This window comes from Streptopelia decaocto (genome assembly GCF_964273445.1).
Source record: "Streptopelia decaocto genome assembly, chromosome: 6".
Lineage (NCBI taxonomy): Eukaryota > Metazoa > Chordata > Aves > Columbiformes > Columbidae > Streptopelia > Streptopelia decaocto.
This window is the reverse complement of record NC_138660.1, coordinates 53,773,135-53,789,612: the sequence shown is the minus strand read 5'-3', so window position 1 is coordinate 53,789,612 and position 16,478 is coordinate 53,773,135.

The window sequence follows — 16,478 nt, the reverse complement described above, 5'->3', positions numbered from 1 at the left end:
TTGGAACTGAATTATTTTATTTCTTGATTGTTTCCTGAGCAAGACTCTTTATGCAGCTCTCCTAAATTCACTGACAATTTTAATTGAGTGTTTTCATTCATTTCTCTGTAAAGTTTAATTTAAAAGACATTCACATCTGGGAGATGGCTTGGTCTTTGCCAAATATATTCTCATGTCTGCTGTTTTATGAACCATTATTGTATTAGGATTCTTGTTCATCAATCACACATTTGTATCAGCCTACATCTTTAAAATGTAAAGTCTGGAATTCTAACAAATAAATACAACTTTAAAACCCCAGCAGATCTAAAAGGCCAACAAAGAAAAAAAAATTTGTTGTCCAAAGTGAGGTACATCATTCACATTTTATTTCCCAGTCTCTTTAGTCATGTAGCAAGAAATTGCTCACATGTGAGCTGTGTTACAAAGTATTTATCCATAAATACAGATGATGGGTTCAGCAGAGATCTGAGAAAAGTGTTTCATCCTCATGTACTGAGCCTGTGAGCTCTATCATGGTGCACAGCGGTAGGATTGGAGCTGCTGGGATCAGCATGGGTACAAATAAGCTTAGTGACTCAATTTGTGATTACTGTCCTGACAGAGTAGTGAAAATGGCATTACGAAGCATCCCGGATCTTTATATCAATGATGACCCTTATATCAATATACCTTATATATAATATCTTTCTATCAATACTGAGACAGAATCAGAGAAAGAAAGACTTCAACACAAATGAACCTGAAATTTGGGGGTTTCATAGCAGCAGATTATGGTGCATCAGTGAAAAATATCCACTCAGATCCAGAGATAACAAATGAAAACTCCTGAAAAAGATTTGTTTGTGGGACATGAATGATAGAGAGGGGCTTCAGGAGAATTACGGTCATGTGGAAAAGATTTGTTATAGGGCTAAAGTGGCAAGTGGACTGTATAATGCTTTCACTCCAAAACAGTTTAGCATTGCTGCCTTTTATGAACTTTCAGGGGCACTGTGTGGACGTAAGATACATCCTCTTATGCTCAATCTCAAGGAAACAACTACAACGGGAAGATGCTAAGAGAAGTTGCAAAGAGCTGAAAGTAGCTACTGAAGGATCCAACTGTGAAAAGTCAAGACAACATTTTCATTTGCAGGCTGCAAATCACTCACAGAGGCACCGGTTCATAACCCTGAGGTCACGCTGATGTTTTCTCTTAAAGACAGCACTCCCTGGATGTTAAAGCAGTAGGATTGTTCCAGGTGTCTCTGTCCACCCCAAGTGCCAGAATATGGAATGGCTGATTTAAGGAGAATAAACAGTAGTATATGAACCCAAAATAATCTGTGCAAGGGTCATCCTTCTACCACTGGTAATAAAACACAAAAAGTGCAGGGGAAAGACTCTCAGACCTCTTGTATAACCCAGCTACTATGATGGGATTTCTTGTCTCTTAACAAAGGTTATAACTGGTTAGCAGAAAAAAAAAATAAAAATCGAGACACATTTTGCTATTATTTTCCAGATTTAAATGAATGGTGAGGCTGAGTAGGGAAGAATAATTAAATGTTGTAGTAGTTATATTGATTAATACTGGGATCATGTCTGACATTTGTAATATAAGCTGAAGGACAAAGCACAACATAGATATATGTGGTTAAGACATTTCTTATAGTGCCTTCAAAGATTAAAATAACTAGATAAACGTCAGTCATGACAGTTATTTTTGTGTTTTCCTCTTTTAAGATTCTTTTTGCAGTGATGAGAAATAAGGAAAAGAAATAATGTTTGGATCTTTTATGAAAAGTGGTGTTTGTTGTTTGTTTTTTGGTTTGGTTTTGTTTTTCCTGGCTGCTTTGCCATCTAAGCAAAGAGCATCTGAAAAGACAAACAAAAACATTCTTGTCTTTTGAGTCCAGAGCAATGCACACAGCTTGTGTGCATTCCTCTGCTTGTGAGCAAGGTGGACACACTGTCATCTTCCAGCTTTCAGCCCTGAGGACCAGCTGTCTGTAACCCAAAGTCCAGTTTGGTTAAGCACAGCTGTGTGACCTTGACTAAATTTCACTGAGAAAATTGTTGCTAAGGTGTGAGAAAGTCCATGATCTGACGCCATGCAAGATAAGAAAAACAAAAACACAAGCAAAACTGTAATGGTTGAGATGGTGATAATTAGGAGCTCAAGGATTTGGAAGGAAAAATACTGGCAAGAAATACTGAAACTCAGGAAGGATGAGGGGGTGGGGAAAAGGAGAAAAGCAGGAATCAGAAGATGCTGTTTGATTGACAAGCAGCCCACTCATAGAAGTGCTGGAGATCTGCCTTTCCTCACCATTTGCCTGATTATAAACCTTTCCTGTCCTTTTCTATCTATTTATATACTATGCTCAGGGTCAGGAGTGAAAGAGGTGACCACATTGATGATGGAACTCCAAAAAACGCTGATACAGAAATTTCTTATTAATGTATATTGGTTTTTCAATATATATTTAAAAAAAAAAAAAAAGTCAAAAGTTTTGAAACATCAAAACATTCTGGGTTCGATTATTCTAGTAATCAAACTTGGAGATTTTTCAGTATTAAATTACCTTCACATGTCAAGAGATCTTTCTATTTTACAAAACCACATGCCTAAAAATCAAAACATAGTTTACTATTTGCGATTTTTTTAATGTTTCTATTCATCCATGATTCCCCTACACACAAAGAAGTTTGATCCACCCAAATAACTTTCTGGATTTCTGCATTTATTTGCCAGAACTGCAGAAATACTAAACAATCAATTATTCCAACAGCTCAAATTCTACTCCATATGGGCAGGATAATATGCCTGTCTGAAACATTTCTTCTCTGTATGGGCCTGCCTCAGACGATGAGATATGCACCATTTACTTATGAAAGCACTTCATTGTTCTCATGCTGTCAGATGGCCGTTTTGTTACACCATACTTTTTCTCTCAGCGATTTACTTCCTTCTGGATTGATGTGCAAGTTGTCTTAAAGCAGTCAAGAAATGCTGGACTCTTACAAAAGTGTATATGATGTTAATACAATGCTTACCAGGATAAGGGTTTAAATATTGGTTCTGGTGTTTATCTGCACAGGTTTGTGAAAACACTGGACAGAAGCATCTGTTAAATAAGCACCTACTTCAAAAAGAATATTTTCTTACTTGCTTGGTAAAGAGGAGACCTAGACCTCCTCACGATAAGTATTGCACTTAGTAATTAAATTTTCATATTTACAAGGTCCACGTAGTAAAAGTTCTAAATTAAATAATCTTCATTTGCATACATTTCAATCCAAAGGGCATCATTAGAGGACAGTATCTCCAAGAAAATAATGAGCTGTTTTCATTAACCATGCCCTAATGATTACAGCAGGCTTGTACTTCAAGAGTCCTGAGATAGATACCCAGATGAGACCAAAGAAAATATTGTTCTATCTGCGTATCTATGCACCTATGTATGCATGCATGCATGTACATATCTATCTATCTATCTATCTATCTATCTATCTATCTATCTATCTATCTATCTATCTATCTCCTCTTCCATGTAAGTCACTGAGTTAGAAGGCTATTCTGGGTTGATGTGCTCAGGAACCCCTTGAAAAATATTTAATTGAACTTGGATGTGGTGTGGATAAAGGATCAGGAAATGAAGTTTGATCTCCATTATAGCTCTGGAAATCTGCAATAATGCAAATGAAGTATTGTTGGAAGGAACAGACTTTTTCTGCTTCTACAATCCTAAATGTAAACAGATCCTCTAACCTGCTTGATTCTTCCTTTTGTCGCCAAATATTATGTTTAAAACTGCCAAAGGGACTGACATGCTTTTTTCTAACCTTGCAATTGTCCATTTATTTTTCAAATATAGCCTTTTGATATATCTGTCATCACAGTGTAAGAAATATAACTTTACATTTGGAAAAATTGTTATTCATATATGACAGGTCTTCCACATTATTTGATTTATTTTCATATTTTTCCATCCAAAATGATAGATGATATTTTTGCTACTGTCAGGTCTATCTGATTTGTGTTTGACAAGTATATATTATCCCCCATACTACTAAGCAATTATCACTGAATAGTAGAAAACAGATCTATATAGGCCTTCTGTCAATCGTATTGTTCATCTTTTGCTCTCCACAGATCAACTAGATCTTTGTTATTCCAAATGAATGTTTGTCCAGCTTGCTCTTTAAAGGCTTTAATGATGATGGAGTTCCCACAGCCTCCCCAGGGCAATCTATTCCAGGACCTAATTATCCTTACTGTTAGAAAGTTGTTTGTTTTGGGTTTTTTTAACGTCTGAGTAAAATTTCCCTTGTCACTATTAAAAAGCCTATTACTTTTTGTGGTATTCACAGTGGACATGAATGAAAGATTATACACTTGTTTTTTTGCAACAACTTCTTACACGTTTGAAGATCACTATGATGTTTCCCTTCCTTCCTTCCTTCCTTCCTTCCTTCCTTCCTTCCTTCCTTCCTTCCTTCCTCCCTCCCTCCCTCCCTCCCTCCCTCCCTGCTTCCCTCCCTCCCTCCCTCCCTTCCCTCCTACTCTCCTTCCCTCCCTCCTTCCCTCCCTTCTTCCCTCCCTCCTTCCCTCCTTGCTTCCCTCCTTCCTTCCCTCCTTCCCTCCTTCTCAAGCAATCCCAATAACTTCATAGTGTATTTATAAGCCATGTTCTCAGACCTTTCTTACAGGTCATGCTTCCAGGGTCTTACATCATTCTCATTGGACTCTGGATGTTTTTCAGATGGGCCATACCTTTGTCAAAGTGTTGAGCTTAAATTCGACATAATGTTACAGCTGGTAACTTAACATTTGTAGTATCACACAAATAAACAACATATTGCAAATATCTGGGCATCTGTAAGAATATTTTGAGTTGTATCTTTCTTTCTCCATTTATTTTTCATCTGGTTTTGTAACAGATTCATACTGTGTCACTGTTTTGAAGCTGCAGAAAACAGGGACACTTCTCAGCCTGGTTTGTACCAACTCAGGATCTTCTTTACCAGCCTCACTCAAGCCACTCAGATGTTCATCCATTTACTGGTTCTGCTGGTTTAAGAAAGGACATTTTTGTTACAAATCGCTGGTTATGTGCTGAGTCAGTTATTGAGGTTCCCAACAGGAGAGGTAATGTAAGCCCTGCTAACATAATTTCATTCAGTCCCATGGCCAGACTCTAGCATCTCTCAACATTACCCAAAATTTGGATCAGTCACTAATGTGGCAACGTACCTATGTTTAGTATATTTAAACAATATTAATTGCTCTACTACTGGTGGTATCTCATCCAAGAGTGGTTGTTATGTACCATGAATGACCTTGGTTCCCAGGTTCAGTTGTACGAATCATAACTTCCATTAAACCTTCTGTGAGGATATTTTCACAGAACCACAGAATGTTGGCTGGAGAGGACCTTGAGGACACTTTTGGTCTGACCTCTGCCTTGAAGGAGAACTCTCATCAAATGGATCTCATCAGCCATGACTCTGTGTAGACATTATTTTCTTCAGTGGTGATGAAATGAGAGCCCTGATTCAATAATCTAATGAAACATATGGTTAATGCCATTCTACAAACTCCAATAAAGTTGCTCATGTACTTAAATTCAAACTCATGAATAAAAATGTAGAAATTGTAACCTATAAAAAGCAGAGTTTATACTGCAGTTCAGACTATGCTGGGAGAATCACCTGCAGAGAAAAGAAAGAAAAACAACAACAACAACAACAGCACCTCTCTGTTTGGGGAATACCGTAAAAATTGAAAATATAGTTAATGTATTCTGCGATGTCTTTCTAGACATTTAGGAGTCTTTCTTGAGGTTTGTGGCTTTTTTTTTTTTAATCACTTATACTGAGAGAAATCCCATCTCGAGTTTCTTGAGGGATCAGTTTACATGGAGGGAAGAGCTTGCTCTGAGCACGAGACATCAGTTCTGCTCTGAATGTCACAGTTATTAGCTGCAGAGCCCAAGTCCTATCGCCAGCCTGCCAGAACATCAGTCCTTATCAACTGCCTGTGAATTGTGCTGTGACAGGCATTAATTGGTGATTACTGAGAAAACTAACTGATGACTGGAAAAATCACTGTCTGAGCTAGATATGAATCATGTTCATTCCTGGTGGAGGCTTCTGTTCCAGCACGCTCGTCTCATCTACACCCTAGTCTTCTGGGCTCTGGCAGGCGTCAGATCTACTCCTTGAGGACAGAGCCCACAGTCATATCATTAGTTCTGGCTCAGAAACCCAAACAGCGAACAACTAGGGAAAAATAACAAACTGATGTCGGGTTTTAAATGCATATGCTCTCACTCAGAGTGTCCCACTTTTCCTTTCCATGTAGCCTAGTTTCAGCTGCCATCTATTCAGATGCATATGAGTCCAAACACCAACCCTTTCCACATGTCTTCCCAGGTTTTGGTCTTTTCAGCCTTTTAGTGCTCAGTGCTTTTCTCTTCACACCCTCTTGCAATGCACCAAGGCCAAATCTGAGAGTCTGAGTGACTTCCCAGAAATCTGCTGCCCTCCCTGTTTCACTGGGGCAGAGCAATAGAGTCAATAGAAGTCAGTCTTGCTTTTATCAAAGCTGAGTACAGTTTTGAGATGCCAAGAAGGAATTTGGAGATTTGGGTAGAAGTGGACAATCTCAGGGGGTTTTACTAGCAAACAAGATATTCAAAAGCTATCCCTGTCTAGTGCATTTTTTTCAATGAAAGAGTTCGATCCTGATCAAAGTACAGTTAGAAAAACCCAAATGAACTGAAGCAGAGAGTCCACAGGTAACCATAACTATAGATCTTACCATAATCCTAAAACAATAATTGGCTTCAAAACCAATAATTACTGTCAACTAGGTAACTCACCCACTCTAAAATACAAGCAGCTCCTCAAATTTTAGGTAAGGGAATAATTAAGTACCTGTCCAGCAGTAAATATGTGATGTAAAAAAAAAAAAAAAAGAAGTATAAAAATTACATATTTTTAAAATAAATGCATTTATATGGTAAATCTCAGGTTTACTGAAATATTGTTCTATTTCAGAAACAGCATTTGAACCAATCATAGAAAGGTATATCTACTTAGAAAACAAAATAAAATAATGATTTCTGTAATTTCCATTAAAATTTCAGTTACAGTATGAAGTCAAAAGCCTTTAAAAAAAAAAAAAGTTTTTTAACCTCCATTTATGCCAAACTTAATTATCTGCAGTTTTGGCTGAGGACTATGAAGGTATCTGTATGCTTAAAATAAATATGCATGCATATCTAACTGATTCAGATGCTCCTTCAGAACAGCTATATTCTTTACTCTTGCCCATCTCTTTCAGGGATGAAAGGAATAAGATAGCAGAGTCCATATAACAGCTTAAAAAAGATGTTTTTTCTTTCTTTCACCTTAGTCTTGTTCTGCATCTGATATCAATTCTTTAATATAAAGACTTAGAAAAAATAATAAATAAAACTCTGAAGTATTTTCCTTCAGTGCTTACCATTTTCAATAGTGCTACACACTGCTGTTGAGGGTTTTATATTAATAAACTGTATTTTATTTCCCTTCCCCCACCTTGGGGGTAACTACATAAAATCAAACAAAAGAATTAGAATTTGTCAGGAAACATGAGCCAAACTAACATGCGATTTAAGATTATATCTAATGTAGTCGATTGAAAATCTACTTCCATCCCACTGTGACCTAATGCTGAAGATGCATATAATTGGAATCAGAGTGAATATAAGATGTACAGAAATATCAGAGTTGTGATGCCTACTATATTGATCAGAAGTGGTATTTGTCTTGATGAAGTGAAAAAGAATACGAACATTTCCATGAAAGGCATTATGGAAAACATAACATGCAGTTTCCTTTCATGGCATTAATTCTACATGGCCCAGTGTCCACGATGGAGTGAACTGGAGTCTCAGCTACACTCCCTTGGGGCCGTTTTTGAATTTTAGAAGTGACAAAGGTAAATGCAAACCAAAGAACTTGTAGCAGGTCCACTGTGAATATAAATCAGTAGAGCCCTGCTGGAGTGAGTTGTTTTGCTTTACAGCTGGGAGAACTGTACCAACAAATTATATGTATGGCAGAATAAGCAAAAAGAAAATCAGAGAAAATAACTTGTTCTTAAAGACAAACATATGTTAATTGGAAATATTTAAGTTTGTCAGTTAAAATTTACAGAAGTCCTTTTGGGAGTTGGATGGCAAGCTGTGATTCAACAAATAGCTGTTTTCCATCACTCAGTTGCTGCTTAAGTGCCTAGAAGTCTGGAGTGCCAATTACCCTTATCATTGCCTCATGAAGGGCCAGATAAAATACATCATTCACTGATCATGAGTAGTGCATGGGCTGTAAAGACACCACCTAGAACACATTCAGTTATGGGAATAAACATGATGTGGCTCATAAGACAAAAAAAAATAATAAAGTAAAGTATCTCCTGCATAAATGTTAAACAAACAAATGTCGTTTCACACACTTAACCTAGTGCCAAGATAATAACACTGTAGAATCAACTGATAAACAGATGTTTATCCTTAATATTCAGTTCAGTGGCAGAAAGAGAGGTCTTTTATTTACCACATTTTCATTAATTATCAGTATGTTTTCCATGGAGTAATAAACCATTTACTTACTTATAGTTCAATTGCACTTTGTAAATTAAACACAATCATATTCTATCTAAACGATAAAAATGCGTGTAGAGGAACTATGAGGAGTAAAAGAGTACAAAATCCCGGAGACAGCATGACACATTTCATGTCACTGTTATTATTGATTTTAGGGGAAAATTTTGGTATTTTCTTAAACCTGAAAAAAATTTACCTGCTTTCTCTCTTTTTTTTTTTTTTTTTTTTTTCTGAAGGTTGTGAAGCTGGCTAAAGAAATTATAAACTGAAAATCATATTTCCAGTCCACTGCGACCTACAGTGGTGGTACCACTGTCTCTGATCATCCACTTCTAAAATAGCCAAGCAGAGTATCTTGCCATTAACCAGCTTTAATCAGATCTTCCTTTGATCAGTTTTTCCTCACAACAGCCCTGTGCTATGCCATACTCAGGTTCAAGATTTTAAGAGCATCTGAAAGCTGATCCCAGGAGTCCCTACACCTCTCTGCAGTATTGACTTCTGCTGGACCACATCCAACGGCAGCAGCTTTGCACAGGAGGACGTCATGTTGCAGGTGAGCACGATGCACTTCAGGTCAGGGGGAGGAGATGCAAGCTGATGCATCTATTTGATTCAGATTTAGATCTTTTGATACAGTTTCATAAAACAACAAAACAAACAAATCAGGTTTGTTTCTTATCTGTGGCAGAATAACAACAAATTTGAAAGTTTGTCACAAGGCCAACCTGTCAGGCCCTTTGCAGCTCTGCTACTCACAACCTCCTGCTATACAGGAGCTGAAGTGATTCCTCAGTAGAAACGTGGATGCTGTTGATTCTGTCAAAGCTGATTTAGATGATACCCATGCTATCTTGAAAGATAAGAATTTTTTAAAAGAACCACTCTCAGTTTTCTACATTTCTCTTTTTTCTTTTTTTTTTTATTACAGCAGATATATTTCCTAATCTCTCACTGTTGCTGTAAAAGTTACTTTTTAGAAAATTACTGTTCAAGCTGGCTCTTGTAAAATATGTAACACACATTCTAAGATATTATTTCAGAAAATAAATGTTCTGAGTGTCAGAGGTTAGAAGACACGTTGCTTAAGAGACTTAAACATTAAAGAAACACTTAATTGTCAATTACACACAAAGACTGTTCCTAAATTATTTTTAAAACCGTGAAAAATGAAAATGCTTCATAAGACAATTAAAAGATGCACACCTTCACCATAGCTTACTGCATGGCTTAGACATATTTTACCTCTTAATCCCATCTAAGGACATTCTCTAAGTTTCTATCACAGACATATTATGGAAGGAAAGCTCTAAGAGAAACTCCACCTTTTCTGAACTGTGATTTTTTTTAAGTGCTGCTGTATTTAAAAAAAAAAAAATCACTTTTCTGCTCTATTTTAACAATTAACTGCAATCCAAAATTTGCTGAATTCTCCACTGTTTTTACATGAACCAAGAACAAAGATAATTTTTACCCCTCATCTTATATCTCTTTGAGTTTCTTGGAATTCAATTAGGTTGCAGTTGTTGGTGGATAATGGGAATTGCCTCTATCTTGCACTGAAATGAGGCTGACAGGAAAAAACAATAGAAGAAAGAAAAAGTGCAGTGACATTGTTTCTACACACGCCATTGTTTTGGGAGGTGGGTTGTAATCACTATTGTCTTTCAGTTATTACATGGTAAGCACAAGTTGGTTAGATCATGGCTACTTCAAACTTTACTTTACTTTACTTCAAGTAAAGTAAATTGACAGGGAAAATAAGAATTTTTCATAATTTAATGGATTTAGATCAGGTTCCTTTGGTTGCCTTTCCACATAAGATAATCTTTCTTAATCATCTAGTGTAGGCTTGGGGCAAATGTGAGTTTCTAGAATAGCTCCTACTTACTTAAGTGGGATTGTAAAGGAAATGAAAATTTAAAGGTTGTCATAAGACAAACAACATCAACAACAAGTTCTGATAGTAGCACATCAGCTTGAGGACAATCATTTATTTAACAGAGCTGCAGGAAAAAAAAAAAAAAGATGCTGAGAAATGCAGTGCTCTCAGTGGCATGTAGAGAATCATGTTGTAAAATGCTATGCAATCTGATAAGCCAAAAAGAAATTACTTTTCTGCTTTGCTTTTACTTGGATGGAAGAAATACTATGATAACAAAAGAAGCCTTTTGGTATCAGTGTCCAGAAAAAAAAAGTGGGCGTAGACTCAAATCTGGCTATGATTGACAATTACTTAGATGCAGCAGCATTTATAAAAGGTTGAGAAGCCTCCAATAGGCTTCCCATATAGATTTCTTTCCAGCAAATGAGATTTTAACTATGTGGTCTATAAAAGAAGAAATAAGTTCCATATCTACATCAAGTCATGGTATTCAATTTTATGCAGGACAGCATTGCCCAGTGAGAAGAGCTTCAGCGAGCCAAACCCTGTCCTTGGTTCTGCCTTTCACTTTCTAAGCTAAGTATCTGCTTTTGCTGCTCTCCTTATCAGTCACATTTCTAAACAGCAAACTTGCCTTCTGCTGCTTTGTTATCATGACTCATACTATATAATTCTCTGTCTTCAACTAGTCCTAAAAAAAAAACTAATGTACAACAGGTAATTCATTAAAAATGAGAATAAATCTATGTAAAGCAGCAGCGAGGCAGTCCTGCTCAAGCAGAAGTATTAGCAAGACAATGGAGTCAGTAGGTTTGCAAGGATGGCATGAAACCTCAAGGGGACAGATGAAATTCTGTTGTATAAAGTGCACTTGCCTTGCTGTTTATGGTGTGGTCCTGCATAGCAGTGTCCAAACACAACACAAGTACAAAGGACAGTCTGAGTGCTTAATACAGAGTCTGTCCTAGGAAAAAAAGACATCCATTTCTTCATTTCCCAATAGCTTGCTCTTGTCAAAGGAGATAACGCTTGCCTTTAATGGGAGATGGAATTTGTCTGCTGGTTTGTAGGTTATTGAATTGACCTCTGGTTTTCAGGGATACATTTGGAAACTTTGCTTCTTAAATGGGATTTCTACTAAAAGATATAAGAAATCCCTCCAAGGGTATTTACAGTGACTGGTTATCTGGTGTTGACATTAATTGTGCTGGCATATTTTGCAGAACAGCCTCAAGTGTAACATTAGCTGAACTGTAAGACCCTTCCATATATAACAGTCTAGCTTAATATACTTCATATATGCATCCCCTGCTTTGTGCCTATCGCTCAGCTGAAAGAATCTGGGCAATTTTATGCAGATGTCTCTTGGGCTGAGCCCTGTAGGTACATTCATAATGATTAAGGATGTGCTTTTATTTGCTGCATTTCTGTATACTACATAGTTTGCTGCTTGTTTGTTTTTTGTTTTTGTTTTTTTTTCATAAATTTGCTCTCCAAAGGGAAGAAATAACTTTTCAGCAAATATATCTTAAAATCAGAACATACAACTTCCTATAGCAGAGCTCGAAACTTTTCGTGTTACAGATTACAGTCTCCATAAGGATAAATCCCTTCTTCAGCTCCTAGTCTTGTGTACCTTTTTTTGTGACAGCTATCTCAATTGTTAACATTAAGTTAATCACTTAGGGTGGTATCAATCAAAAATACACAGGATGTATTCTGTGGCAAAATGAAGCAATATCTTGGCTGCATTGATCTGTTTTTCACCAGTTCAATATCTTATTTTTCCTGTGGTATGGGATTGTGGTCTTTTGACTTTAACTTACCACTCTAGAGAGCTCAGGGTCCTGCCACTACAAAGAGTAATATCAAATCTTGACACAGGAGGTGAATGTGGGATCAGCACAGTTGAGTGTGACCACAATGGCATCATGTCACAGCAGGTCATTACTGTAGCGGATGGTGTGACAGGTGGTGAGGTAGCAGTGTGAGGTGACAGACAGCAAGCTGTGAGCACTGGAGCTCTTCAGTTAGCACTCACAAACAAATGGACTGCCCCCTCTTCAGATTCCCTTTTTCTGTGTTTTCTGAGGGCTTATTAAATTTTATTAACTTGAAACTTCTCAGTTTTGTAGTTTACTGGTGATGCATTATAAATTTATTGAATTACTGGTATCAGCATGTTAACTGAATTGCTTATTCTGAATTTAGGTCAGGAGTTACCATGATGATGGAGTCTCTATGAAATGATGGTACCAATTATTTATTCCTGTTGGTTGATTTTAATAACACACATCAAAGGGGAACAGGAGCACCATTCCCTTAGAAAAATGAAACAAACCCAGACTGGAGAGCCTCTGAGTATACCCCAGCTTGTTCTCCAAAAAGCCACAGTATCACACAGTATCACAGTATGTTTGGGATTGGAAGGGACCTCAAAAGATCATCTAGTCCAATCCCCCTGCTGGAGCAGGAACACCTAGGTGAGGTCGCACAGGAAGGTGTCCAGGCGGGTTTTGAATGTCTCCAGAGAAGGAGACTCCACCACTTCCCTGGGCAGCCTGTTCCAGTGTCTGTCACCCTCACTGAGAAGAAGTTTCTCCTCAAATTTAAGTGGAACCTCTTGTGTTCCAGCTTGATCCCATTACCCCTTGTCCTATCATTGTTTGCCACCGAGAAGAGCCTGGCTCCATCCCCATGGCACTCACCCTTTATATATTTATAAACATTAATAAGGTCCCCCCTTAGTCTCCTCTTCTCCAAACTAAAGAGACCCAGCTCCCTCAGCCTTTCTTCATAAGGGAGGTGCTCCACTCCCTTAATCATCTTGGTTGCCCTACGCTGGACCCTCTCCAGCAGTTCCCTGTCCTTCTTGAACTGAGGGGCCCAGAACTGGACACAATATTCCAGGTGTGGTCTCACCAGGGTGGAGTAGAGGGGAAGGAGGACCTCTCTCGATCTACTAACCACCCCCCTTCTAATACACCCCAGGATGCCATTGGCCTTCCTGGCCACAAGGGCACAGTGCTGGCTCATGGTCATCCTGTTGTCCACCAGGACCCCCAGGTCCCTTTCCCCTACACTGCTCTCTAATATGTAATCTCCCAACCTATACTGGAACCTGGGGTTGTTCCTGCCCAGATGCAGGACTCTACACTTGCCCTTGTTAAATTTCATTAGGTTATTCCCCGCCCAACTCTCCAGCCTGTCCAGGTCCCGCTGGATGGCAGCACAGCCCTCCGGCGTGTCAGCCACTCCTCCCAGCTTGGTGTCATCAGCAAACTTGCTGATAGTACACTCAATTCCCTCGTCCAAGTCGTTAATGAATATATTGAATAATATTGGCCCCAGCACTGACCCCTGAGGCACTCCACTAGATACTGGCCTCCAACTAGAACTCCGCACCATTGACTACCACTCTCTGGCTTCTCTCCCTAAGCCAGTTTGCAACCCACCTCACTACTCTATTGTCTAGACCACACCTCCTCAACTTAGCTGTGAGGATGCTGTGGGAGACTGTGTCAAAGGCTTTACTGAAGTCAAGGTAGACCACATACACCGCTCTGCCATCATCCATCCACCTTGTTACATTCTCATAAAAGGCTATGAGGTTGGTCAAGCATGACCTACCCTTGGTAAAGCCATGCTGACTGCCCCTAATAACCCTCTTATCCTTGATATGCCTTGAGATGGCACCAAGGACAAGCTGTTCCATTACTTTCCCAGGGACAGAGGTGAGGCTGACCGGTCTATAATTACCCGGGTCCTCCTTCTTGCCCTTTTTGAAGACTGGAGTGACATTTGCTTTCCTCCAATCCTCGGGCACCTCTCCCGTTTCCCAAGACTTGGCAAAGATGATGGAGAGCGGTCCAGCAATGACTTCAGCCAGCTCCCTCAGCACCCGCGGATGCATCCCATCTGGACCCATGGATTTATGAATGTCCAGACTATTTAATTGCTCCCTAACCCAGTCCTCATCGACTAAAGCAAACTCCTCCATTGACCTGGCTTCATCCGGGGTCTCAGGGGTACGGGGCTCCCCAGGACAGCCTCCGGCAGAGTAGACAGAGACAAAGAAGGCATTCAGTAACTCTGCCTTCTCTGTATCTTCTGCCACCAGGGCACCCACCCCATTCATCAGTGGGCCTACATTGCCTCTGGTATTAGTTTTATCTGCTATGTATTTGAAAAAGTTCTTTTTGCTGTCCTTGACCCCTCTCGCCAGCTGTAATTCTAAGGAGGCCTTGGCTATCCTAGCTGCCTTCCTACATCCTCTAACAGCAGTCTTATATTCCTCCCAAGTGGCCAGCCCCTGCTTCCATGACCTGTAAACTCTCCTCTTCTGCTTGAGCATACCCAACAGATCCCTATTCAACCACGCAGGCCTCCTGGCTCCCTTCCTTGACTTCCTACGTGTGGGGATGCTCTGATCCTGAGCGTGGAAGAAGCAATCTCTGAATGCCACCCAGCTATCTTGGGCCCCTTTTCCTTCAAGCAGTCTTGCCCATGGGATTTCCCCCAGCAATTGCTTGAAAAGGCCAAAGTTAGCCCTGCTGAAGTCCAGGGTTGCAATTCTACTTGCTATTCTGTTCCTGCCACACGAGATGCTGAACTCCACCATCTCGTGGTCACTGCAACCCAGGCAGCCCTCAACCTTTACTGCTTCGACCAGACCCTCCTTGTTAGTGAGGATGAGATCCAGCAGTGCACCTCTCCTAGTCAGCTCCTCCACCATCTGCATGAGGAAGTTATCATCAATGCACTGGAGGAACCTCCTGGACTGTGGCTGGCTGGCTGAATGGTCCTTCCAGCAAACATCAGGGAAGTTAAAATCACCCACAACAACCATGGCCTGTGACTGTGAGGCCACTCTCAGCTGCCCATAGAAGGCCTCATCAACTTCCTCAGCCTGATCTGGTGGCCTGTAACAGACGCCCACAACAGTGTCAGCCCTGCCAGCCTGCCCCTTGATCCTGACCCAATTAGTCTTCTTCAAATTAGCTACCAGTTCTTATATAGCAGAAATAAGAGTGGATCAAGAACAGTGAAAACAGTAATGGAAATACACCTTTGAATTTTCTGGTGATTTCAATGCATTGCAACACAAGTAGTGCATTCACATTCACTGATGCTGCATTAGAAAATTATGAAAACAAAATTTCCAGGACATTTTGACATATATAAATCAGTAACAAAAGATATATCCATTATTATCTGCAAAGTACATAAAAATACAAAGCCTAGATCCACATTTTGCCAATATTCCTATTATTTTTTGTTTCATTCTAAGATATGTAAAAAAATAGAATAATTTCTACTTCTTTTATATATATTCTTTTTGCCTAACAGTACCTTAATTTGAGGCTTTTTGGTTACTCTGAGGTTTAGAAGTGGATTGCTGTAAGAGATTTAAGCAGTTGTGAAACAAAAGGCTGGTTAATTATTGTACTGATTGTAATGGAATCACACCCACTCTCACAAAATCTCAAATTGTCTCTGCTGCTTTCATTAACATTCCCACCACACTCACAATATTAAACATATCACACTGAACATCTAAATGGATCTCATTGACCAGAATTAAAACAAAACAAAACAAACTGGATAAAAAAAAAAACCAAAACCAAACCAAAACAAAACAAAACAAAAAAACACAAAAACAAAAAACCCACAACTGTCCAAAATCAGCTGCAGAGCTTGACTACCATGTAGTTATTACTACTATATGCAGCACGGGTAAGCTCCAAATGGAGACTTTCCTAAGCAATCCCTTCCTATAGCTGACATTAAGAGGTTCAGTTCCCACAACATCCTACACTACATTGCATTTCTGTTTATCCATCTCCAGTTTAAAAGCTCTTGTTAAAGTTATAAAGCAGAAGATAGTTCAAGACACACCAGTCTATCAGGAGGCTGGTATTTTAAGGAACTAGTCTGAAATCCATAGGATT